This window comes from Esox lucius, chromosome 15 (genome assembly GCF_011004845.1).
Source record: "Esox lucius isolate fEsoLuc1 chromosome 15, fEsoLuc1.pri, whole genome shotgun sequence".
Lineage (NCBI taxonomy): Eukaryota > Metazoa > Chordata > Actinopteri > Esociformes > Esocidae > Esox > Esox lucius.
In genome coordinates this window covers 2,293,112-2,319,104 of record NC_047583.1, presented here as the reverse complement: position 1 = coordinate 2,319,104, position 25,993 = coordinate 2,293,112, and the positions used below count along the sequence as shown (strand labels likewise).

Here is a 25,993-nt window from a genome sequence, read left to right as displayed (position 1 = left end):
GAGATCCCATTATGGAGGATTTAGCTGAAAGGACAAAAACTAAGGTTTTGGGAAAATGTTTGAGTGTTGTAAGAGAATGTAGATGTACCTGTGCACTAAACATGAATCAATACTCTTTTTAAAGCTGAACAAACCATGGATGTGTTTTTTTAAGGTGAGCATCTAGCAGTTCTGATTGAGCGTTATTGACTCTAATATGGGCTCATCATGACTTTTAGACTGATAGCTGTGACACACAGAAAAAACATGAAGGGGAAGAGTGATTACCTGAATATTTTGTCATTGCCATGTTTGCTTATGCATAAGGCTACAGTAATCCTATTCATCAGTCTCCTCTACTGTGTGCAATGATTAAAATCTTTCCTTGAGTCCTTTGCCCTGCTGCTGCAAAGTGCCTACTCCGCAGTTCAATCTCAGAGGTACTGTGCTTTTACTTCCTATGTTTGGTATATTCCACCTCAGCAATTGATGTCTCAAGGGCCTTTTGTCACCAAACAGAGTGAGAAAAAGAGAGAACATCAAAAGTTTCTGAGGATTAAGGAAGCTCTCTCATTCCAATTCTGAGGATATGGCATATGAAATACAAAATGTCTTTGTTCTCCAAATGTAGTGCTCCTATTGATGCGGTAACACAATGCACTCTGGGGCAATTCTTTGGGTGGGAAAGAGATGTTTATGTTTATTTATGACGTCATAATTTCTCATTTCTGAAATGGTGAATCAACTGACCTTTCACTCCTTCGTCTCTATCTTCCCTTTCTCTCTATCTGCTGCTAAAGTCACTTTTTATCACTCTAAATGTTAAGCATTTTCCTCTAGCCCAGGAAACTCTTTTTCACCTTCTCACTTTTCAGACCTCCACCTCCATCTTCCCTCCTTGCGTGTTACTGACCACATGCCCCTTGACCCCATCCCTTCCTCCCTTCTCCAGACCATCTCTGGAGATCTCCTCCAATCTTGTTACTTCAACTAATCCGTGACACTTCAAGATGACTAGAGTTGTTCCCCTCCTCAAGAAACCCAAAATTACAAAACACTTGAGCATGCTGTCTCTGACCAACTCTCCTCTTAATCTTTCACAGAACAATCCCCTCGACTCCAACCAGTCAGGCTTCAAAATGGCTTGCTAACCCGAGACCGCTCACCTTTGTGTCATTGAGGCTCTTTACACTTCCCCAGCTGACTTTTTTTATCCTCTGTTCTCATCCTCCTAGATCTGCTACCTTCTGAACCATCAGAACCTGCACCTCGTCTTCTGGGGGCGGGGCGTCTCTTGGATCATATTCTACTGTGCAGGCCGCTCTTACCATTGTGACATGGAGAGTATGTACCGTGGTCTCTTACTCCTGGTGTTCCCCAGGGCTTGGTTCAAGGCCCTCTAGTCTTCTCTCTGTAGAACAAGTCACTTGGCTCTGCAATATCCATGTGTATGACACTCAACTTTTTTACTCCTTCCCCCCACTGGCACCCAGGTGATTGGATGTCAGCCCACCACCTCAAACTTGACAAAAGAGTGCAGCTGTTCCACCACAGTGTACCTCTCCCAGAGTGCAGAGAACTTTAGTATCCAATCTTCACATCCATCAGGGTGGTGACTCAGCCCTGCAGGGTTATGCTCTATAACATTTGGTACAAGTCCTCCTGGTTGTGTTGCAGATCAAGACGATACCTGAAGATTTCAGCTGCCACTGTGCTGAAACCTCCCCCCTCCCCCATGTTGTCCCTGTTGTTGTCCTTCCACCAACCTGGACTAGGCTTAAATAGACTCTGGACTCAGCCCAAATGCATTAATTAATTATTACAACTTGTACTCTTAATATGTTCACCCGGTACAGTCAGAAGAGGACTGGTCACCCCTCTGAGCCTGGTTCCTCTCTAGGATTCTTCCTATGTTGGGGAGTTTTTCCTAGCCACTGAAATTCAACACTATTGTTGTTTGCTCTTTGGGGTTTAAGGCTGGGTGTTTTCTTCTCCAGAATTCTGCGGCCCAAACTGGTGTTAAAGCTTTCTAGTCGAAGCTTGCATCCACTACAAGGTCATGATGCTTCCCTACGGAGCAGAAAGGATAGCTCCTCGCCCTACTTAAAGCAATGCCAAACCCTAAATCCCAACCCCACATCTTTGTTTGGCCACCTCTGAGTTCATACACCCCAATTGTGGAACCAGCCATATATTAAAAAAACAAACAACTTTAAAGTGTACTCAAAATAACTCCAAAGTCCCCCCTCCCTCCCCCCGTTGCTTTTGTGAACAAATGCTTATAATGGGTACAATTTTTTTCCTTCTGACTTTGCTGATAGCTACTTGTATTTACCACTAATGATGTGTGGGTGTGTTCCACCTAGCTGTCTAAAAATGTATGCACTGGGAGTCGCTCTGGATGAGACCGTCTGCTAAATTATTAAAATGTCCATGTAAAATCTAGATAAGTGCACCCTAACACAATGCCCTTCTTTCAAAGAGCGTCCCTTTGCACTGGCAAATGACTTTAACAGGCATACTGTCCCCGGTTTAACATATTCACTTCTGTGGATCCAAATGCCCCGGAATCTTATTAGCGGTGTTGAGTATTCACCTCTACAACCGTGAGAATACTGAGAATTCACAGAAACATTCGAAAGGCTGTTATTATTTTCCATTAACTTTCTGATTCTGTTTGGTTGGCCAGCAGTTTGCGACCGAGGTGGAACGAGTACAGAACACAGACATTTTATGTAAATTCCAAGACGTTGCCACAGTACATTGCAGTTATGCAACCATATAGAACATTCAGTTGCCAGGTTTAGGCATCGCCCACTTCTTTGAGCTCTTTCAATTTTTCATCCCTGAAAATTTATACAAAAAAACTATGCCCAAGTTTCAGCACCAGTGCTGATATATATAATTCAGTAATCTGTTGCCTCATGGGTGGTACCACAGCTAGTCTTTAAAAGGCTGCGCCATCCCGACTTTTCCTTTGTTTCTGACCCCAGGCTTACTGGGCCCACAGGGAGCTCTGCACCACCACACGGTAGCTTTTAGCAGCCTCTTTAATTGTCCTCAGTGGAGAGATGGTGGGGATTCCCTGGAGGGCCATCAGAAACAGGTAAGGCAGGAGAAACAAAGTCATGTGAGATCATTCATATAATATAAATTAGGATGCAGGAAGGCTCGTTGGTTTATTAAGTTCTACTCAACGCTGGTATTTAGCTGACTGTTGGTACAGTTGTTTGCACCAAACGGCTAAAACCACCTGTCACTGTGACATAAGTGGGAGGAAAGAGATAGGAATTCAGTGTCCCTATCCGAGTTTGTTGGGTTTGCGTCTGTTTGTTTTGTTCAGTCTCTTGGTTCTGCTCGGCTTCCTCTCTCCCGGGGTCCGTCTTTGAGTCACCCCACTCTTCCAGATGCTCCCTCCAGACTGAAGCTGCATTTAAGCTCAGGATAAATAGGATAAATGAACTGGCTGCCGGTCTGCAGCAGTGTGTCAGCCAACGGCTCCGCGTCTGGGGAGAACTCTTGTCGCCACCGGACAGTCATTCGATCAACTCATCCACACCTCATTTCAACCTCTTCCACCTCTCCCAAAACACGTCCAGGCAGTGGGATCGACACACACAAATCGATTCCCTCCCGAGTCGCATAGTTATGCGTCCAAACACGTCTGAATCATGAATCCGATTACCAATTACCTCTTCTGAGAACTCCTGAACATAGCCGGGCCAAATAGGCACGGCTTGGTCACACTTGGATGCTGTTTCACTGAGAGTCAAAGTGATACTTTCTAGGGACTAAAAACAGTCCGAGCCTGTTCCACTAATTGGTTCCTCGTGCCGTCACAGACATCCAAAATGTGAGCGGTGGGGTGTGATAATGTTGGGTTACCCATGTTGATGGGTTTAAAGTGGTCCCTCCAGGTCCATGTTCCCAGACTCCCACACTACCTTGGAGTCCTAACAATTCCCTAATGGAAATACTTATCACCATACTGAAAGAATTGAATCGGACCGCCAAGTCATTCACAGGCGTGGCAGTGACAAACTACCTGGAGAGATGTTGTTGTGCAAATGCGCTCTACTCTGATCTCCGCTAATTAGTTTGTTAATGGACTTCACTGAAAGCGCCATCAAAGGAGTGAGGGGTCTGGAATAAAGTGTCTTTCTCGGGTCAAGGATTCATGAACACAATTCTGAGCAAAGAACACAGTTACGTGGTTCCGTGAGCACTTCAGCGTGAATTATCGCTTTTCAGGGTTTATGGTGTTTCGCAATTAACCACTCAAACTAAACCATATGGATGTCTTACAATGATCTGATTGTCTACTCCCCCTGTATCCAGTTCGACAGCATCTTTCACCTCTGCAAATTAGAGGGGCTGCGCAAAAGTCTAAAGAAAACATCCCTTTATGTGCAGACACGCCCGTCAGAGCTGCTAGCCAATCTGGTGCCAGAGAAGGGTCCTCGTTAAATGCTAGACGGGTGTGTCCCCAGTGTTCTGCACAGTGGGTGAAATACAACCTTAATATTAATGCTTTATAAGTTGGCTACGGGCTAAAAGTTGACCTTGTCTGTCGAGAAAGAGCTTTCCCAATATTGATTGCCACAATGAAAAGCCAAAACATTAATCTTCCCAGTTCGAATAATCTCACTCCAGAATAACTGTTTGAGTTATCATTTTAATCTTAAAGAAAGTATGTCTTAATATATTTTTTAATATTTTTTGCCGGTTCATTGCAATGTTGGACAATACAGATTTGATGACATCCCTGCTCAACCATAACAATCTCATTTATTGGACAGAACAACATTTTAAAAAAATCTGACATTTGCAATGGACTGACAGAATCATAAATGTCAAATACATTCACATTTCTAATACATTTATTTGCTTTCCCAGTAAATATTTCGACTATATTATATATTTTTCTTCTTAAACTCTTGTTATCTACCAAATAGAGGAAGATAGCCAGTTAACTGGAACCAGAACATTATAAATGTGTTAAGGGTTTTTGTAGCAGCTCAACACTTTTCAGAGACTTACATGAAACCCTTCAGCTCCATGGTCCTCATTATGAGCCAGAAAAAGACAGCTCTCAGCATTGAGCCCCTCTCAGGATGAGCCTGGACGGATCCAGGTTCAAGGATACTCCTCTGTGAAAGTGTATAATACAAAGTCTGGTCTGATGGGGTGCTAGAAGAAATATTCTGCTTCCTGTGAACCGTAGAGTTGCCTCAGGTGCAAGAAGGGACAACAGAGAAAAACAAAACAAGTGAACTATGGGAAAAGTTTGCTGAGGCACGATTCACTTGTTTTGGTACATGCAGCTGGGTTATTGTCCAGGAGTCCTGTAAGAACAGATTAACCTTTATTAGGCGTGCCCACTGTTCTGCCTCCCCTGTCATGAGTAATAATGGGAGGTAGTAAAATAAAATCATTGTTTGTTTGGAGTCAGACTGGTATTGGCTCTAACTAGAACAAAGAGAGGTAATTGGATATTGTTGACATCTGAACTGAACTAAACTCACGCTGCTCATTCTCGGGAGTCTGGCAGCATCAGATGTGTGACTAAGCATCCAGTTCATTGGGTTTTTCAAGTCTTGCATTTATCGGAGCTGCATGGAAATTATAGAGAAACTCACTTGAGTGCTTACTAAACACAGTACTTCTCAGGAACAGGTCATTGCTGGAATAAATACTTGACTGAATAAACTATATATAGTGTTTTAAACTGAAATGAAAGCAGGCCACACTAAACAGTTATGGAATGCACATTCATGAATCCTAGCCTCTTCCTTCCTACTGAACAATGTTGATTCTTGGTAGACCAGATGGATAAATTATATTTGAGCAGAAATTACATCTTAGCGGTTAGAATTTCTGACCAGTAACCAAAAGGTCACCAGATCAAATCCCCAAGCCAATAAAGTGAAACATCTGTAGTTTTGTCCTTGAGCAAGAATGGTAACGTCTAAAAGTTGCTCCAACAGAGACCATGATGTAGGTCGACTCCAACAGAGGCCATGATGTAGGTCGACTCCAACAGAGGCCATGATGTAGGTCTATTCCAAACAGAGGCCAAGATGTAGGTCTACTCCAACAGAGGCCAAGATGTAGGTCTACTCCAACAGACACCATGATGTAGGTCGACTCCAACAGACACCATGATGTAGGTTGACTCCAACAGAGGCCAAGATGTAGGTCTACTCCAACAGACACCATGATGTAGGTCGACTCCAACAGACACCATGATGTAGGTTGACTCCAACAGAGGCCATGATGTTGGTCGACTCCAACAGAGGCCATGATGTAGGTCGACTCCAAAGGGTAATGAGGTTATGCCAGAGCACATCTTGTATTTCAATGCTCCCTACGCAGACGTTTCTTGCTACAGCCAAAATAACCCGTCTTCCTGTTCCGGGGGGCAGTCCTGGCACTGAGGAGGACCATGGTGGCAACAGGGGTGGCCTGGCACCACCTTCAGTTGACGGTGACGGAGATGCCAGAGCTGGACACCCTGAGCTTTAACGTCACACAGATTTCACTGGTTCAAGGCTAGTACTCTCCCAACAGTCCTGAGACACCATGAATCCAATCCAGGGGAGAGAGAGAGGAGAGGGCAAATGCTGATCCACCCAATTATACCTAAGAACTCAAAGAAACATTATTAGCTCACTATGTTTTCCAGTCCTCAAATAATGAACGGCTGCTACACACTTCAACGAAACTGTGGGAATGCTGCAACATTCTACATACTTTTGTGTGGCTCATATTTTGGAACAGACCATTTACAATGTTCCATTGCCCCCTTCAATACTCCGTCAACCCTCCGTTTTGGGTCATTGGCCTATTGAAAAACAAATGAGGGCAAACCTGATTAGATGTGCTGTGGTAGCCATGCTGGTAAGGTATGCCTTGAATTCTAAATAAATCACTGACGGTGTCTCCAGCAAGGCACCCCACACCCTCACACCTCCTGAGGGTTAACCCAGAGTCAACCCTCATTCAGTCCTCATTCCATCCTCAGTCAAACCTCAGAACATTTGCTACCAACTACATCTCCTGTGTGGCCTTGATTTTGTTAATGATGATTGGCCCTGAAGGATGATTGGGCCTGACATGGTGCCAAATGCCAATTTCTGGTCGTTTTAGAAACTTCAAAATGGCTACCCTGCAGTTTTATCCATAGCTATGATTAACTCTGCCACTTTGTGCTCAGCGAGCAGGGCTTGCCTCTGCTTGGTAGGAGAGTCTCATTAGTTCACCCTGTGGTAAAACCCTGCAGAAGGCCCCTCTCCACCACCCTTTTAACTAAGATAAAAACAAAAACTGAGAGCTTAAATATTTTGTCCCTCTTCAAAATGCTGTTTTAATTAGACCAGCTCTACCTTAGCCACTTAAAATCTAAAAGGAAAACATTGATAGTATAGTTTAACAAAATTTATGCTAAATTAATTCATTGGTGTAGCAACTATTTTCACCATTAAAATGTGTATTCAAATGTGTTAAAATATTATGTTACCACTCCACTCCAATTTACAATTTACATTTTTTGTCCTCTTTGGGTCTCAGCTGTGTATCAGCAATTATCCTAATTACACTCTGCATCTGTAAACAGTTAGCTGTTGCTAATCGATAATTCACAATGAAGCCAAGTACCAAAACCAAAACACGTGCAAGGACTTTTTAAAGACACGGCCTAAATGTGATTGATTTCACCCTTCACACATCCTACTTCCAAAATAGAGCTGGGAATTGCAAGACATCTCGCTGCACTGTGTTATCACAACACTTGTGTGAAGATAAGACGTGTTTCGCGATTCTCATGATTCCAGGTATTGTGGATTCAGCCACACTGTTCACCACTGTGTCTGATGCCGATTTAATGGAGACCTAAGAATAAATGTCCTAAAAACATGATGGCTCCTCCCTCATCAGCACATCTATACAACCACAGCACATTATGACGTAATAAACAGGCATGCTTCCATTGGAAACATTGTATGGACAAAGAAAGCCAGTGGATTCGACCGTGATTTCAGATGCGTGCAAACATGGGTAACCCTTGAGGTTGGAACAGACTGTGTGAACCTGAGAAGTTCATCATCCTGCATAGTCAGTTGGTCACACCTTGTGAATTCAGAGGTGTGTGTACAGTATCTCACATAAGTGAGTACACCCCTCACAGTTGTGTAACTATTTGAGTATATCTTTTCATGTGACCATACTGAAGATATGACACTTTGCTATAATGTAAAGTAGTGAGAGTACAGCTTGTATAACAGTGTAAATTTGCTGTCCCCTCAAAATAACACAACACACAGCCAATAATGTCTAAAGCGCTGGCATGAAAAGTGAGTACACACCTTAGTGAAAATGTCCAAATTGGGCCCAATTAGCCATTTTCCCTCCCTGGTGTCATGTGACTCTTTAGTGTTACAAGGTCTCAGGTGTGAATGGGGAGCAGGTGTGTTAAATTTGGTGTTATTGCTCTAACACTCCCTCATACTGGTCACTGGAACTTCAACATGGCACCTCATGGCAAAGAACTCTCTGAGAACCTGAAAAAAAAGACTTGTTGCTCTACATAAATATGGCCTAGGCTAAAAGAAGATTGCCAAGACCCTGAAACTGAGCTGCAGCACGGTGGCCAAAACCATACAGCGCTTTAACAGGACAGGTTCCACTCAGAACAGGCCTCGCCATGGTCGACCAAAGAAGTTGAGTGCACATGCTCAGCGTCATATCCAGAGGTTGTCTTTGGGAAATAGACGTATGAGTGCTGCCAGCATTGCTGCAGAGGTTGAATGGGTGGGGGGTGAGCCTGTCAGTGCTCAGACCATACGCTGCATACTTCATCAAATTGGTCGGCATGGCTGTCATGTCCCCCCCCCCTCCATGAACTGCCACCTTAACGTGGTGGAGGGGTTTGAGTACCCGGGTGACCCTAGGAGCTATGTTGTCTGGGGCTATATGCCCCTGGTAGGGTCTCCCAAGGCAAACAGGTCCTGGGCGACGGGTCAGACTAAGAGCTGTTCAAACACCCTTTATGATGGAAAACATTTTGAGGACCGTGACGTCGCCCGGTATGGCGCAGCCGGGGCCCCACCCTGGAGCCAGGCCCGGCATTGGGGCTCGTATGCGAGCGCCTGGTGGCCGGGCCTTTCCCCACGGGGTCTGGCCGGGCTCAGCCCGAAGGAGCGACGTGGGGCCGCATTCCCGTGGGCTCACAACCTGCAGGAGGGACCATAAGGGGTCGGTGGGTAGAGGATCGGGCGGCAGTCGAAGGCATAAGGGTGTCCATCAGTGCACGTGGCACCAGGACACCCATTTGTTGTCGTTTCATCTGACCTGCGGCCGTATGTCTTGGACACTCGGGTAAAGAGAGGGGCGAGCTGTCAACTGATCACCACCTGGTGGTGAGTTGGATCCGATGGCGGGGGAGGAAGCTGGACAGATTGCGTACACCTGGATTTTAAAGGTACGCACAGCTTCATAAATCAGGCGGTGACCATACACCAACATATACGCCCGTTTCTACGCAAGAATGATAAATGAGGGCCATTGAGTCCGAGTGGACCATGTTCTCCACATCCATTGTCGAAGTGGCCACTCGGAGCTGTGGCCGTAAGGTCTCCGGTGCCTGTCAAGGCGGCAATCCCCGAACCCGGTGGTGGACACCGGAAGTAAGGGATGCCATCAAGCTGAAGAAGGAGTCCTATCAGGCCTGGTTGGCTTGTGGGACTCCTGAGGCAGCTGACGGGTACCGGCAGGCCAAGCGGACTGCAGCACGGGTGGTTGTGGAGGCAAAAACTCGGGCCTGGGAGGAGTTTGGTGAGGCCATGGAGAAGGACTATCGGCTGGCCTCGAAGAGATCCTGGCAAACCGTCCGGCGCCTCAGGAGTGGGAAACAGTGCCCTACCAACGCTGTTTACAGTGGAGGTGGGCAGCTGTTGACCTCAACTGGGGATGTCGTCGGGCGGTGGAAGGAGTATTTCAAGGATGTCCTCAATCCCGCCGTCAAGTCTTCCATTGAGGAAGCAGAGGCTGAGGGCTCAGAGGTGGACTCGTCCATCACCCAGGATGAAGTCACTGAGGTAGTCAAGAAACTCCTCTGTGGCAAGGCACCGGGGGTGGATGAGATCCGCCCTGAGTACCTCAAGTCTCTGGATGTTGTGGGGCTGTCTTGGTTGACACGCCTCTGCAGCATCGCGTGGTGGTCGGGGACAGTGCCTCTGGGATGGCAGACCGGGGTGGTGGTCCCTCTTTTTAAGAAGAGGGACCAGAGGGTGTGTTCCAACTACAGGGGGATCACACTTCTCAGCCTCCCCGGGAAAGTCTATGCCAGGGTACTGGAGAGGAGAATACGGCCGATAGTAGAACCTCGGATTCAGGAGGAACAGTGTGGTTTTCGTCCGGGCCGTGGAACACTGGACCAGCTCTATACCCTCTACAGGGTGATGGAGGGTTCATGGGAGTTTGCCCAACCAATCCACATGTGTTTTGTGGATTTGGAGAAGGCATTCGACTGTGTCCCTTGCGGCATCCTGTGGAGGGTGCTTCAGGAGTATGGGGTCCTGGGTCCTTTGCTAAGGGCTGTCAGGTCCCTGTACGACCGAAGCAGGAGCTTGGTTCGCATTGCCGGCAGTAAGTCAGACTTGTTCCCGGTGCATGTTGGACTTCGGCATGGCTGCCCTTTGTCACCGGTTCTGTTTGTAATTTTTATGGACAGAATTTCTAGGCGCAGCCAGGGGCCGGAGGGTGTCAGGTTTGGGGACCACACGATTCCGTCTCTGCTCTTTGCGGATGATGTTGTCGTGTTGGCCCCTTCAAACCAGGACCTTCAGCATGCACTGGGACGGTTTGCAGCCGAGTGTGCGCGGTTGGGATGAAAATCAGTACCTCCAAATCCGAGGCCATGGTCCTCAGTCGGAAAAGGGTGGCTTGCCCACTTCAGGTTGGTGGAGAGTTCTTGCCTCAAGTGTAGGAGTTTAAGTATCTAGGGGTGTTGTTCACGAGTGAGGGAAGGATGGAACGGGAGATTAACAGACGGATCGGTGCAGCTTCTGCAGTAATGCGGTCGATGTATCGGTCTGTCGTGGTGAAGAAAGAGCTGAGCCGCAAGGCGAAGCTTGCGATTTACCGGTCAATTTATGTTCCTACTCTCACCTATGGTCATGAGCTTTGGGTCATGGCCGAAAGGACAAGATCCCGGATACAGGCGGGAGAACTAGGACATGCTGGAGGGACTATGTCTCCCGGCTGGCCTGGGAACGCCTCTGTGTCCCCCCAGAAGAGCTGGAGGAAGTGTCTAGGGAGAGGGAAGTCTTAGACTGCTGCCCCCGTGACCCGGCCCCGGATAAGCGGAAGAAGATGGATGGATGGGCTGTCATCCCAGAAGGAAGCCTCTTCTAAAGATGATGCACAAGTAAGCCTGCAAACAGTTTGCTGAAGACAAGCAGACTAAGGACATTGATTACTGGAACCATGTCATGTGGTCTGATGAGACCAAGATAAACTTATTTGGTTCAGATGGTGACAAGCGTGTGTGGCGGCAACCAGGTGAGGAACCAAGTGTGTCTTGCCTACAGTCAAGCATGGTGGTGGGAGTGTCATGGTCTGGGGCTGCATGAGTGCTGCCAGCACTGGGGAGCTACAGTCCATTCAGGGAACCATGAATGCCAACATGTACTGTGACATACTGAAGCAGAGCACGATCCCCTCCCTTTGGAGACTGGGCCACAGGGCAGTATTCCAACATGATAACGACCACAAACACACCTCCAAGATGACCACTGCCTTGCTAAAGAAGCTGAGGGTAAAGGTGATGGACTGGCCAAGCATGTCTCCAGACCTAAACCCTGTTGAGCATCTGTGGGGCATCTTCAAACGGAAGGTGGAGGAGCACAAGGTCTCTAACATCCACCAGCTCCGTGATGTCGTCATGGAGTGGAAGAGGCCTCCAATGTTAACTGGTGAAGCTCTGGTGAACTCCATGCCCAAGAGGGTTAAGGCAGTGCTGGAAAAGTATGGTAGCCACAGAAAATATTGACACTTTGGGCCCAATTTGGACATTTTCACTTAGGGGTGTACTCACTTTTGTGAGATACTATATGTTTATGACGGAGCAGCAATACTGTCCCAAACTCCTTCTATTAGATCTGCTCAACCAAACATGCAAGGGACTCTTTGGGTTTCAGGTAACAATTTATTTCATCCACCACGTGTGTGTCTGTTAATCTCTGGCCTTCTTAGATCCAAGCAGAATCTCCATTATTGTGAAGTTAATTCGTCCATATGATTCCTGGAGAAGCGTAAGGCTTCTTTTTGTATTTACTTTGTCACAATCTTCACAGATTCTAATTCCTAAATTCAGTCACAATGTTTTTTTTTGTTTTTGTTCACAAGGTAATGAAGCATATTTTTTTTTACATGAATCCCTGTATGCCTTGTCGAATCCTACTCTTCCTGTGGTTCAACACTCAACAAAAAAATACATTAAAGACAAACAAATTTCCCAATTTACATACATTAAAGGAAAACACCATGTAGAGATTACAGATATGTTGTCACACACCAGCTTGTAAGAAAAATTATGCGGAAAGAAGCATTTTGTAAGTATAAGTCATTTTGAGAGTGAATATCTATGTTTATACTTACACATTTCTATATTATTGGAAAATCGAATAACATTCCATTATGGACAATTCCTTGAAACCCAGTGTTAGAAGACTCCATTAATCACGTATCCCTGAGATCACAGCTTTAAAAAAGGCTCCGTGTTAGAAGGCTCCATTAAGGATGGGACTTGTCACGTCTCCCTGAGATCACAGCTTTAGAAGGCTCACAGTGTTAGAAGACTCCATTAAGGGTGGGACTTGTTACATCTCCATGAGATCACAGCTTTTATCATTAGGCAAGAAGAAGCCTGTGGAGCAATGCGTTTTATGATCACACTAAATTCACTTTCTTTGTTGAACTTCTTATTGTTATATAAAAAGTTCAAACGGCTAAGCTTTGAATGTTTCCATTTGTGTCAGACCCACTACTTAACAGTCGACTGTGGCTGAGAAGACTGAGTCAGCATATTCAACCGCATCTGAGGTGCCAGAAGTCGATGATGAAGGCTTCGCTGCCAGAAACTTTAAATAGATAATTTGCGTTGAACCCAAGTGTGTGGATACCTCTTTTCATTTAGACATAGAGGTGTGTTTCAATTCAAGTCCCTGCTTTGCCCTTTGCCATTGTTTAATGTGCTTAGTACTCAGCATCTGTTTTCTGAGTGAGGATAGTGGAATGAGAGCTCTGCTGGCATTTCTTCTAAATATCGGTGTTTGAAAATTTTTGGTCTTTCTTCCCAATTTCATAATTTTACGTCAAAACAACTCCACAGCAGATGAGATTCGAAGATCACGGGCGTGACGAGGCAAACCTGTCCAAGGCAGTAAGTCAGACCACTGAGTCACGCAGGAAACCTTGTTTACACCATTTACTTAAAACCTGTGGCCCCCTGAAGAGTCAATGGTCATCAACTGGTGTCTATTAATTCTACAGAAATAAGAGAAAGCTGAGGCACCACAGATGTGTAAGACTAGGTAGTAAAGAAAGGCATATTTCTCGGTGGAAATATTTTTTTTTAATTCCAATCAGGTGCAGGATTGCATTCATCTGGAGCCTTGAACAATCCCATATGTTAATTTTCTTTCTAGCATCTAAAGTTAGCATCATCAGTTTAATCAAAAATATGTTAAGTCTAGGTCAGTCTTTAAGACCTACTTTTATTCATGTTAATTGGAATGGAGTAAAGGATTGAGACCCTTACCCTAATTGTCTCTCTGTCTGTCACTGTCTTGTCTGAGTGGATTTGTTAGTCTGTCTGTCTGTCTGTCTTTCTATGTGTCTGTCTGTCCTCACTGAACCTCACAAACGTTCTTGCCTTGAATGCAATGTACTGACTTATGCATCAATGCCCTTAATGGGTATCTATGAAATCAAATACTTCCTGTGGAGAAGGATAGAGGGTAGATGGATGAAGAGAGAGGAGGGGCAGGAGAGATTAAATGAGAGGGAGTAAACAGGAGAAGGGAGAGAGAAGTGCCAAACAGGGTGATGGAAGAGACAGGGTGATAGAAAGAGAGATAATGAATACTACATAGAGGTAGGATGAAGAGAGATAATGTATACTATACAGAGGAAGGAGGAAGAGAGATAATGTATACTATATAGAGGAATGAGGAAGAGAGATAATGTATAATATATAGAGGAAGGATGGAGAGAGATAATGTATACTATATAAAGGAAGAGAGAGATAATGTGTACTATATAGAGGAAGGAGGAAGAGAGATAATGTATACTACATAGAGGAAGGAAGAAGAGAGGTACTGTATATTATAAAGAGGAGAAAGATAAGAAGTGGAGGGGAAACCCAACAGTGTGTCAAGAATCAATCTGTGATGTTGAGAGACAGGAGGGAAAGAAGGGAGAGGACGAGAGGACTGGGAGAGAGGAGGACGGTGAAGGAGGGAAAATGTGAAAATCAATCATGAGGAGAAAGAGAGATAGAGGAGCAGGGAGGGGCACGAAGGAAAGAGGGAGAGAAGGAGGGAGTCTTGGAGAGAATTTCACTTTAATTTTTCCAGGGAAGCCATATATAATAGGGACACACACAAAGAGGTTGCATAAATAAATTACACCAAGTGTAACTCAAAGAGAGATAATAAAAAGAGAATGTGCAGTGATAGCACATTGACCAGAGTGTAAAGACCCAGCCGACGAGTGCTGGCAACACACAGAGGAGGTAATGAGAGGTGCTTATGACCAAGAACACGTTCTCCTTCACTATAACCCCGGGGGCAATTAGGGTCAGCCGCATCGCTCAGGGCCTTTGCCGGTTCTGGGGTTCCAAGTAGCGAACAATAACTTGCAGTTGTCTGCGATACGCTGCAGCTGCTGGGCGTTCTTGGCGCCTTAAGCTCAGGCTGCCGTCTGGCATCATATTGGTGGTCTATGCCTGTGTCTGTCATTATTGATTCCAGTGGTTTTCCCACATTAGCTGAAATTGAAGATGTCAGTTCTTCTCTTTAATTATTGGATGTTTCATACGAAAATAAGATGTTTCAATTGTATCAATGCACTTCTTGGTTGTTCCATTTTACTGTCCAATGGAAGTAGCCATTATAATAATTGGCAAGAGCAAATCATTTTTTGCAAAACTGAGTTGTCTGAGGTGACCTTTTAACTTCACTAAAGAATTGAGATGAATTGGGTTTTCTGTCCAAAATACAACAGAAGATATTCCAAAGCATTATTCCATTTTGTTTGATGTCATTTATCTTGGTAATGTATTCTTTTAAGTTTAGACAGAGAATTTATCAATCAATCTTATTATTTTATACCGTTTTGCACAATTTCTTTGAACCAGATTTTTTTATTTTTTTTATAATTAACCCAGGAGGCTCAAAAACTTCTCACAGTTTCATTTGTCAACAGCTGACATGAATAATTTAATAGAATGCAAATTAATTATAAAAAATCCTACAATGTTATTTTCTGGATTTTTGTTTTAGATTCCGTCTCTCACAGTTGAAGTGTACCTATGATAAAAATTACAGACTTCTACATGCTTTGTAAGTAGGAAAACCTGCAAAATCGGCAGTGTATCAAATACTTGTTCTCCCCACTGTATGTCAAAACAGTTTGATCTTACAGTAAACCAGACCTTCTCTTGAAAGTTCTGGTTGCTCGGGTCTTAATGTGGATCTGGTCGCATACAATGGTAACAGAAATAAAAAATGTCCAGTTTATAGTTGGTTGTAAACTAGTCTGTAAACCAATACAAATACAGAATTATTGGCCCCAATATAACAAAACAGGCTGCTATTCAACTCAGTTTGGGCAGCATTTTGGAATGACAGTAAAATTAACCAATCACAATTTGACTTGCAATGGCTGGGACTATTTTAATAACATGTTATGATTTATACAAGTCCCAGAAACAAGTCAGTATCTGAGAGCAAATAGCTAATATTTGCCTTGTTGGCGCACGTTTTTTGAGTTGACTGACCTTCGAAGCTACTTGAGCAGGTATTTTGCAGAACAAAACCTACTCACCACTATAAACTACCATGGTGGATCTGTGATGTTGCGGGGTAGTTTTACTTCCAATGGCCATGGGAACCTTGTTAGGACACATGACAACATGGACTCCATCAGGTACCAGGAGACATTAGTAGCTTTTAGTGTTCAGTGGGATTTTAAACCAAAACCTTGATCCCATTGAACACCTGTTGTTTAGAGCTGAGGACCAAGGACTGGAGAGATGATGCATGGAGGAATGCCCCGAGGTCCCTTCCTGTGTGATCAAATGCTACAGGAGGCAGCTCAGACCTGTTATCTAGTTTTTACCTGTTTTCACCAGAAAATGTTATCCAACATTTCCGAAATTACATCAAGATATTTCACATTAGCACTAAGAGACCTGTAACAGTATCACATCTTCCCTAAAGGGGCTTTTTTCTCTTCTTAAATTAATGATGTTGTTTTGCTAGAATATGACCGCACAAAAAAATGCAACTTCACCAGCATGTCTAACTCAATTTTAAATGATATTAATGTATCAAATTTAGATTCTCAAATGTGAGTCCAAAGAGCTGCTGATATTGCTAATGCTGTTTTGCACAAGACAGCATATTTCATTAATCTAATTCCAAAAACTGCATATATTAAAATTAGCAATCAACAGACCTTTCTTTGACACTGATTCAGTATTTAAATGGTGAAGCATGACTGAAAAATTTGTCCAGTGGGTGTGTGTGTTTGTGTGTGCGCGCGTTCCTTTTTTGGTTAGTCTGGACCAGCTTAGGGGTTAGGTTTAGGGTAATCATTTCAATTAAGGTTAGGGTTAGTGTTACGAGTGTGGGTTAAATAATTTCTATCTTCTAGACCTGCTTCATCCAAGGGTTTGAACCCAGGTGTGGATCTTCTCTCCGGGGGGACTTGTCAGAGTGGAAGCCTCGCCCCTTGGATCTCAGAGAAGTTCAGGAGGCCCAACGTAGATCCAGTCATATCTCAAGAAAACAAGTTGTGTCAACAAGAGTTGACTATCTTGCCCCAAGTGTTCACCATCTCTGGCTCCTTACCCATGATTGTCAGGACAAGAGATATTTTTAACTTGAAGAAAACTTTTCAGGCTTTCAATACAGTTTCAGTAGCTGGCATGCCTGCTGGCTAAGTGGGTAGACATTTGAAACTCAGGCAATTTCCAGAACTTAGATGATGTGATTAATACTAAATTGTTTCACTATTTTACTCAGATTTCTCCATGCGGAGAGAAGCAACACGATTCAAAAGGTTACAGTCAGCTCTAAGGGGAATGTATGCAGTGTGGTTAGATACGCAGAAAATTAAAGTTTCAAACCAATTCACTGACATCATAAGGTACCATCAGGTGCGTCTTCATCAGAACGAAAGCCAGTGTAGAATTATACCGAAACAATATAGATTTTCTTCCTGTATTTATTCAATATGTATCATAATGAAAACCTCACATATCCATCATTATGAAGTTCTGTGTATTGAAGATCAGGTGATTTAAATGAGGTGCTTAGAAAACAGATTTTACATTCATTCTGTCATTAAACGTGGCATTTGCACTGCTCTCACTCTAAACGAGTCCTAAAATAGAAATAGTAAAATGACTTGTTGGGCCGAGTCGGTCTAACTTTGCATTCTTTGTTTGGCGTAACGTTTTATGGTGAACATCAGAGTCTCTGCATCATTCTGTCATCCAGTGGAATTGGGCTGACAGGGCGATAGCATGGTTTGGACTGGAACAATAAGCCCTAAGCATTTTCTGCAGACAACACCTTTATTTGTCAAGGATGACGGAACACAGACACACACACTCCTAGGATTAAAGTTCCCTGGTGAACTTGGTGAGATACTTCAGAAGGAGACCGAGAAGGTTAAGATCACAGGATCAAACTGCTACGAGGCTTTGGTGTAGGAAAACAAAAAAAGGATCAACTCTTCCGGCGTAAAACCATGCATGGCAAACCGTGTCAAGGCCTGTAACTGTCGTTTCCCCCTGGTTCTGACCTAATTATCCCCACACCACAGATGGGCATCCCGCTACTCTTATCCCTGGTGTATATGGTGTCTTGACCAGAGCATGGGAGAAAAACACCAGGCTAATCACAAGTGTAATCTGTTGAAAAAACTTATTATATTCACATAGAAACTGGTGAGGTTTCTTATTGATCATGATCACTGATAATCCTTTCGCCTCTCCTGACCATGTGTACATCTGAGTTGAATAATCAATCAAGTTGGAAGTGAAAACAAAACAAAGTGGATACGGCATTATAAGTCTGGGCCATTATAAACCGGCTCTGTTTCGTTCTCACTGCAGCCCCATTTTTCTCATTAGAATTTTGCGAGACACCCGATAAGACGAGTAGAAAACCAATTATAAAGGCTGTGTGTGTTTTTCAGTCAAAGACACCAGTCTCCACTTCTTGACCCACATAACCAGCTTTCAGCTTCATTATTCCCAGACAAGCATTTAATTCGAATCCACTCCAGTTTCATTCATAAACACCAGATTGACTAGTCAGACCTGAAACCCCTCTGAGCAGCGCTGGTTCTGTCCGGATGCAGGGTAGTGCTCGTGGCTGGGTCACCTGTGTTGGGCTGCATGTACACCGGCAGCCCAATACATATGTAGTTTGTTTTTTCTACTAATTGGTATTTGGACCAATCACATCAAATCGTTTCAGTTTAGACTCTTTCTAAAAGGTGGCTGCTGCATGAAGGGAGAGCAAAGTACATGGTCCAGCTGAGAAAATGTATTCACTGTTCACAAACTGTTCAGCCATATGAGCAGCCAAACACTCCACTCACTGGGAGGAATGAGTGCCTAATGAACCCAATTAAATGCAACTTAAATGCCCTGGCATTATGTTCACAAATATAATGGTCAGGTTGAGGAAAACAGGGAAAATAATAAATAACTGAATTGCCTTTGAATACTACCAGGCAGATACACTGTGTGTAATATGGGGAAATAACGCACAGTATATAAACCAATCAGAAACAAATATTCAAAAATACCATGGTATAATGACATTTGTCATGAAGATCTTGTTATGTGAAAAAGCTGTCATCCAATCGGAAACAAGTTTGGTAAACAAGTAAGCCTCCCAGGTGGCGCAGTAGTGTGAGGCGCCTTTTCGTAGCACTAAGGTCACCACCACAGTCACTGGCGGCTGGGAACCCCCCCGCATCCACTGCAAGGCGAGGGGCCACCACACCCCAAGGGCCCCGCCCCGCATAGCAAAAAATAAGCTAGGCCTGTATAAAAAATGTAAAAGCAAAAAAAGCTTTGAGGACGAGAAAACTCTGCCCATTGAGAGCCCTTAAATTTAGACTGCCAGGTAAAGGAAGCCCGTGAAGTAGAAAACATAACAGATCTTCCTCCCCTTTCCGGTTGTAAAAAAATAGGGCAAAATAGTCTCAAAATCCCAGAATCTGGCAACAATGGCATCATTGGCCTCACATCTGAAAGCGTATCATCCTAATATATAAGCACAGGCAAAGATTGTGGTGTGGTGCCTGGAGACGTGGGTATACCCTAATTTGTTAACTATCAAACCGTTTTAAATTCTGTTCTCCTCTCGTTCTTACATCTAAAACTGATATTTCCATCGATGTCAATTAAACTGCTCGAACAATAACGGGTGTGTAATATGCATTTTCCCCGGGCTAATTAGGGGGGGGGGGGCACCGTCAGCAGGGATGTCCCAGTCGCGTTGCACTTTAACGACAACGCAAGGCGGGTAGGGTGCCTGCAAAACTAACTGAGGTAAGGTGAGTTAGCTTGTCCTCACACATGCTAACACATATTACTTCTGGGCTGGAGGAGCAGTGTAGAAAAGCAGAATGGCTTTTAAGGGAAGAAGAAAAAAGATGTGTATGGGGATGGGAAAAAACATTTGCCCTCGTGGTCACAAGACTGTATAAGCCCACTGACAGAGATAATGCATAGCCCAAGGCATTTGCTCAGAGAGCTTACACAACTCTTCATGTTTCTGGCAGGGTTAAAGGTTACACATCCTTATTTTTGGTTGCTTTGAATGAGTGTGCCAAAACGCCTTACCCACTGGAATGTTAAGTTTATTTCTTAAATCTTAAACACCTCTCTAAAATACCACATGCGTCTCCACATGCTTGTTCATTACAAAAGCATCCCCTGACAGAATGAACGTCTGCCATCTATTGAAATCATCCATATTGATTTCTCTAGACCAGTAAAGGGTGCACAGACGATAAGGATCAATCCCCCAGGCCTAGCATAGTGGTTTCAGAGACCACCAAATCACTATGAATCAATCTTGAGGACCTCCATTTGTGGAGCCAATTTTATTTTTAACAGTGAAAGAATCTTGGCAGTTAAACTTCAGCAATCAAAAACATTATTATCCTAATAAATTATTGTCACTGGAATGTAGAAAATGTACGTATATATTATATTAAGCAAATGTGCAGGCCCCCTGCAGGTCCTTCCACGGTTACATGTATTCATAGGCGCCGATTTATGTTTTCCTCCGTGGGTGCTCATAGGCGCACGCCATATATATATATACATACACACACACCTATATACCTATATATACACACATATATATATACCTATATATACACCTATATATACATATATAAACACACTACGCACACCTATTCATTTACTTATTAATAAAGCCGTAAAGTAGATCTTTCAAAATGTACCACTTATCACAAATACAGGATTGGAGATGAAAAGTTTAACTGACACGTAGGCCTAACCGCGATCAGTTCTTGGGAAATTCATGTTTTGCGCTATTATCTAAATATCGATTAAAAAAAACTGCACATATAGTTTCTGGGACTTTCTCCCTAATTTCTGCTACGAGTTTTTGATCTGAGAAACGCTGTGATTGGTGGATAGGGAGCACCCGGAGCAGGCGACTGGTTATGTCGCTGTCACTAACATCGACATAACCAATCACAGTGTGACAGACGCTTCACATATCACCAACGGCAAGTTTAATTTTAAATGAATGTAGCCTACTGGCGGACTGGCGGTCTGGCACACGTGGGTGCTCGTGCTCGGTATTTTCGTGGGTGCTCGCTATTTTCCGTGGGTGCTCGAGCCCACGGTATCGGCGCCTATGCATGTATTTAGCATTTGATCGATAGCAGTAAACACTAGGTTGTAATGCCCAATACCTCTGTTTAGCACTCTTACAGGAGCTAAGAGCATCTGCCATGGGACCAAAAAATATTGTTTTAGACTACGAGTTACAACCCTGCACAATTTCACCAAAACACACGATGTGAAAACATCAGCTCGCGCTGCGCTTGTTTCTTAACACTGTTCCAGCTGTGCTTATGTTGTCTCGCAAAATAGCCACATAATTGTATCTTTTTTCTAAATTGGACCCAGGGCAATTCAAAAAGCTGCTGCTATACAACTGTGACTCGTGATGGAAGCAAATTGGTAGCATGAATATCTTACCGCTAAACGTGCCGATCAGAATCAGTCAGAAGGGCTGAGGTTACACCCATCCCGCAGATATAATAGTTAGAGCATCTGACCAGTAACCAAAATCTTGTTGGATGGAATCTGTTTTTCTTTCCCGGAGCAGTGCAGTTAGGCTTAATTTGCTCCCAGATTGTTGCTGTAGCGACTGTATTGTCAGTGATCTTACATGATAAAACTCTGCATGTACCTTCGAAACTGTCTGATTACATTTCTGTCACACCTGAGAAAAAGTTGGAAACTATCTCCGAAACAACTGTCATTACCATAGTACCATAGCAATTACCATAGTAATACAATACATTAGAGGTTACTATGGGAACACCTCTTAGCTTCTACATACAAAATTCAAGCTCTGTTGTCAAAAAGGTGATTCAAATCAGAACAGCTCGACATATTGGCAAGAACGTATCAGATCACGGGGCGGGACCTTGACTTGGTTTGGATTAATACTAAAACAAATTTCATGTTGGTGATTTTTTAACGGCATTGTTCATTGCATGGCATTCCTTCTGTAATGAAGGGGAATAGTTGTCATTAAGCGTCTGTGTTGCCAGGAGTTAAATTAGAACTTGGTTCTATTTTAGAAGCGTGAGACCTTGCAAGTCCCACCTGCCACATGTCCCGTTCTACCTTTACGCCACGTGGTCAGGTTTCTTTAAAATGCTAGAACTTTGCCCTGCTATTTAAGCTAAATGATATGGATTCAAAGACATGATAATATAAATCTTTAACACATGGCTTTGGAAGACAACTGAAATATGTAAGGAATGCTGGTACTGCTTTTACATAACTGACACTTGTAATGAGTGATACGTTTATTGGAGTGGAGGTAGATTTTATATCAATCCCGCGCAGTAGAATTTTATCAACCCTGAAGTATAATCCCAGATGAGGGTTAATTTGAAGATTATCTACAATTTTTATACTTGAGTATTAACTCAACAAGAATGGCTTTAAATCTCAAAAATGATACACAGATTTGCTTCTTATATTTGATTTCTCTGAAGTTGTGATTGTGTATTATTCGGCAGTACAAACATTTCTGACCGTTTTGCTTTGACTAACCCATGCAGGGCTCAAACCAGCAAACCTCTGAGCACAACTCACACCCACAAAGCATTGTTACCATCGTCTCACCAAAGCCACAGCCCTGGCTATGCAAGGGAAACAATTATTTCAAGGTCTCAGAGTGTGAAGTAACCAACTGAAATGCTTTGTGCGCCAAACACGATGCTAACAAATTAGCCATTTCATATCCGCTACACTGGTCACACTTTGACGTTCTCTGCAACCCCAACAGTTAGGAAGAACCCAAAAGTGGAAAATGGATCACAGCACCGTTTTGCTCCGACCACCTAAAGAGAGGCTCAAACCAGTGAACCTCAGAACACAATGACAACTTAAACTACAAACTGTTGTTTCCAATGTCCAATAAAAGCCTCAGTTCTTGCTGTGTGAGAGAAAGAACTACTTCAGGGTCTAAGAGCGAGTGATGCATATGATGAAATGCTATTTGTGCCGAACGTAGCCCTAAATGACTAGCAATTTCACACCCGTTACATACTCAAACATTGTTAATTTTCTGTGCCGTCCACAAAGTCTGAGATCTAGCAGGAATAGTAAAGCAGCAAGAAGTGAAATGTTTTTATGTTACTCACTTTTACAGAATCCCTCCAGCATTGTTATGTGGGATGTACTGACCCAACTCTAACTCCAGGAGGAGGAAGGCTGTTATTTTGTAGACAATAATAATTTATTCTAGAGAATCTCATGCACTCCATATTTTTTATATTTTTAAAGTAGGACCCTTTGGTTAGATAGAGTGCTCTACAAAAGACACATCTAAAAACAAATCTTGATTAGTGCAATTTCCAAATCTGTTTTCTCATTGACACGGTTCCCTCTTGAGGCAGATTTCATCTGCTGAGATTTGTCAATTTCTCTCTGCTTTGAATGCTGAGGCACACGCTATCCTAGACAGGCTTTAATTATAAAGATAAGTGGGCAGATTAAATTCTCCCTTACTATGTTACTGAACCCCGATATAGTAACAGTCATACCTGACCTGGTCAATTCTTTGGTACCTTCTCTGGAAATAGATCATTTTGAACATGAAGGTGCTAATGCTGATATGGATGCAAAACCCCTGTTGGTCAGAACATCGCCCATTTAAGACAAATTTGCTGTGGATTGAAGTTTCAAAACAATATGATCTTCCCACCTCCTGATATCCCCACTGGGAAGAGTTAATATCATTACAAACATGACATTTTGGAGACCCCTCCTGATATCCCCACTGGGAAGAGTTAATATCAGTACAAACATGACATTTTGAAAACACCTCCTGATATCCCCACTGGGAAGAGTTAATATCATTACAAACATGACATTTTGGAGACCCCTCCTGATATCCCCACTGGGAAGAGTTAATATCATTACAAACATGACATTTTGGAGACCCCTCCTGATATCCCCACTGGGAAGAGTTAATATCATTACAAACATGACATTTTGGAGACCCCTCCTGATATCCACACTGGGAAGAGTTAATATCAGTACAAACATGACATTTTGGAGACCCCTCCTGATATCCCCACTGGGAAGAGTTAATATCATTACAAACATGACATTTTGGAGACCCCTCCTGATATTCCCACTGGGAAGAGTTAATATCATTACAAAGGCTTTCTTCCCGCAATTGCTTTACTTTTTGTACCCGAATATCCCTACATTCATACATAAATATGAATGATGCAGTTTTAATCTGACAAACAACCCTCAACAGATAACTAAAAGCACTGATATTTCTAGCAGATTGCAGTGATAACTTGGGATACATTTATATCTGTAATCAATGCGGATGGTCTTTCAGTGACGTTTTTATATGTAAAAAATTGGTGGGGCTCAAAGCATTTAAAAATATAGGATATATACCAGTAAAGCTACAAAACTCCTTCTTGCTACTGAGACATGTTGCTCACACACATGTAAAATTACCACTGTCACATTTACAAACCTAAATTAGGAATGCAACCAAGCTCAGAACCAATGTGCCTACAGGGCCATACGCGAACAGCAATGAGCTCAACACCCCTGAAGGCCACAACGAAGCAGAAAGACAACTTTTTAGGGATACAGATCCATTATATGACAACAACCTTAATAGATAATCATGGACACACTGACACTCGTCACCATCTATATCAATCGATCCAGCACAAAAATATGAAATTATATCTGAATATATGTTTGAAACATGCTGTCATCTCTAAAAGGTTTATCTGACGTGGATGGAAATACTCTGTCACAATCTGTTTCGCCTGTTTGTGTTTTCAGTAACTGAAAAAGGAAATCGGCTTGAGAAATCGGCTTGAGCTTCAATTAAAATATTTGAAAACAGGAATTCATAATTCAGTTGGAGCAACTTGAAATTAAAACAGCGCTGACACAATCCTGTCCATAATCAGATTAACACTTTTATGCTATGTTCCTCTTTAATTCACTAAAGCAGTGACTCAGATCCTCCTGTGATTTCTGTTAGTGTGAAGACCTCTCGGCTCTTGTCAATGTCACAGATCTAACACAAGTTAGGTGGTTACATTTTAACTGGTTCTTTGTGCAAAATATTTTATGTTCAAATGAGATTTGGAAAAATTACACATTGGAAGTTAATTCTGATTTTCGACATATACTTGGCCAACTCCAATTTAACAATCAAGTCGTCACTCCAACTGTGTTTAGGTGTAGAGCAAAGGGATAATGCTGTAGAAATATTCCCAGATTAATTGTGAGAGCTATGGATAAAAAGACAGATTGATCATCCATACCAGTGGTAGATACAAGGCATCATTGATTAGATTCAACTTTATTGTCATTGAATAGTACAGTACAAATACAGTACCACTAAATGCAGTTAGCATCTAACCAGAAGCTTAAATAGAAGAGGGCAGAAAATTTACAAGTATTTTAAAGTAATGAGTATATGTATATTACAAGTGGGATGTATCGATGTGCAATGAAGGCAAATGCAGTACAAATGGCAACACTAAATGTGCAATAAAGGCAAACAGAGGAGGGCAGAAGGTGTTTAGGGGCCAGGAGAAGTCACCCAGGACACACGCTCCACCTCAGTACCATCGATGAGGACTGGGGCATGACTGTAGCATTTAGACTTCTTGTAATCCACAATGAGCTCCTTGGCTTTCTTTGCGTTGAGGGCCAAGACTGACAGACTGGGTTGGTTAGGAAGTCCAAAGTCCAGGTGCAGAGAGAGGGGCTGATCCACACGTCATGGAGTTTGTTGACCAGCCTAGAGGGGATGACCGTGTTGAATGCTGAGCTGAAGTCTAGTAAAAGAATAGCATCCTCACATGTGTGTTGGTTTTGTCCAGATGGGTCAGGGCAGAGTGTAAATCTGTGGAGATGGCATCCTCTGTA

The 25,993-nt window shown here is 43.2% G+C and overlaps 1 long non-coding RNA gene across 1 annotated transcript; it reads right to left on the bottom strand.

Annotated features, from left to right (window-relative positions):
- Positions 1-4,753: 4,753 nt before the first annotated feature.
- On the bottom strand, positions 4,754-21,884 carry LOC109616669. Its single transcript, XR_002197907.2, has 3 exons — positions 21,530-21,884; positions 6,733-6,823; positions 4,754-6,621 (listed from the first exon to the last, which is right to left on the bottom strand). It is a non-coding gene; the product is annotated as an uncharacterized LOC109616669 (long non-coding RNA).
- Positions 21,885-25,993: the final 4,109 nt, after the last annotated feature.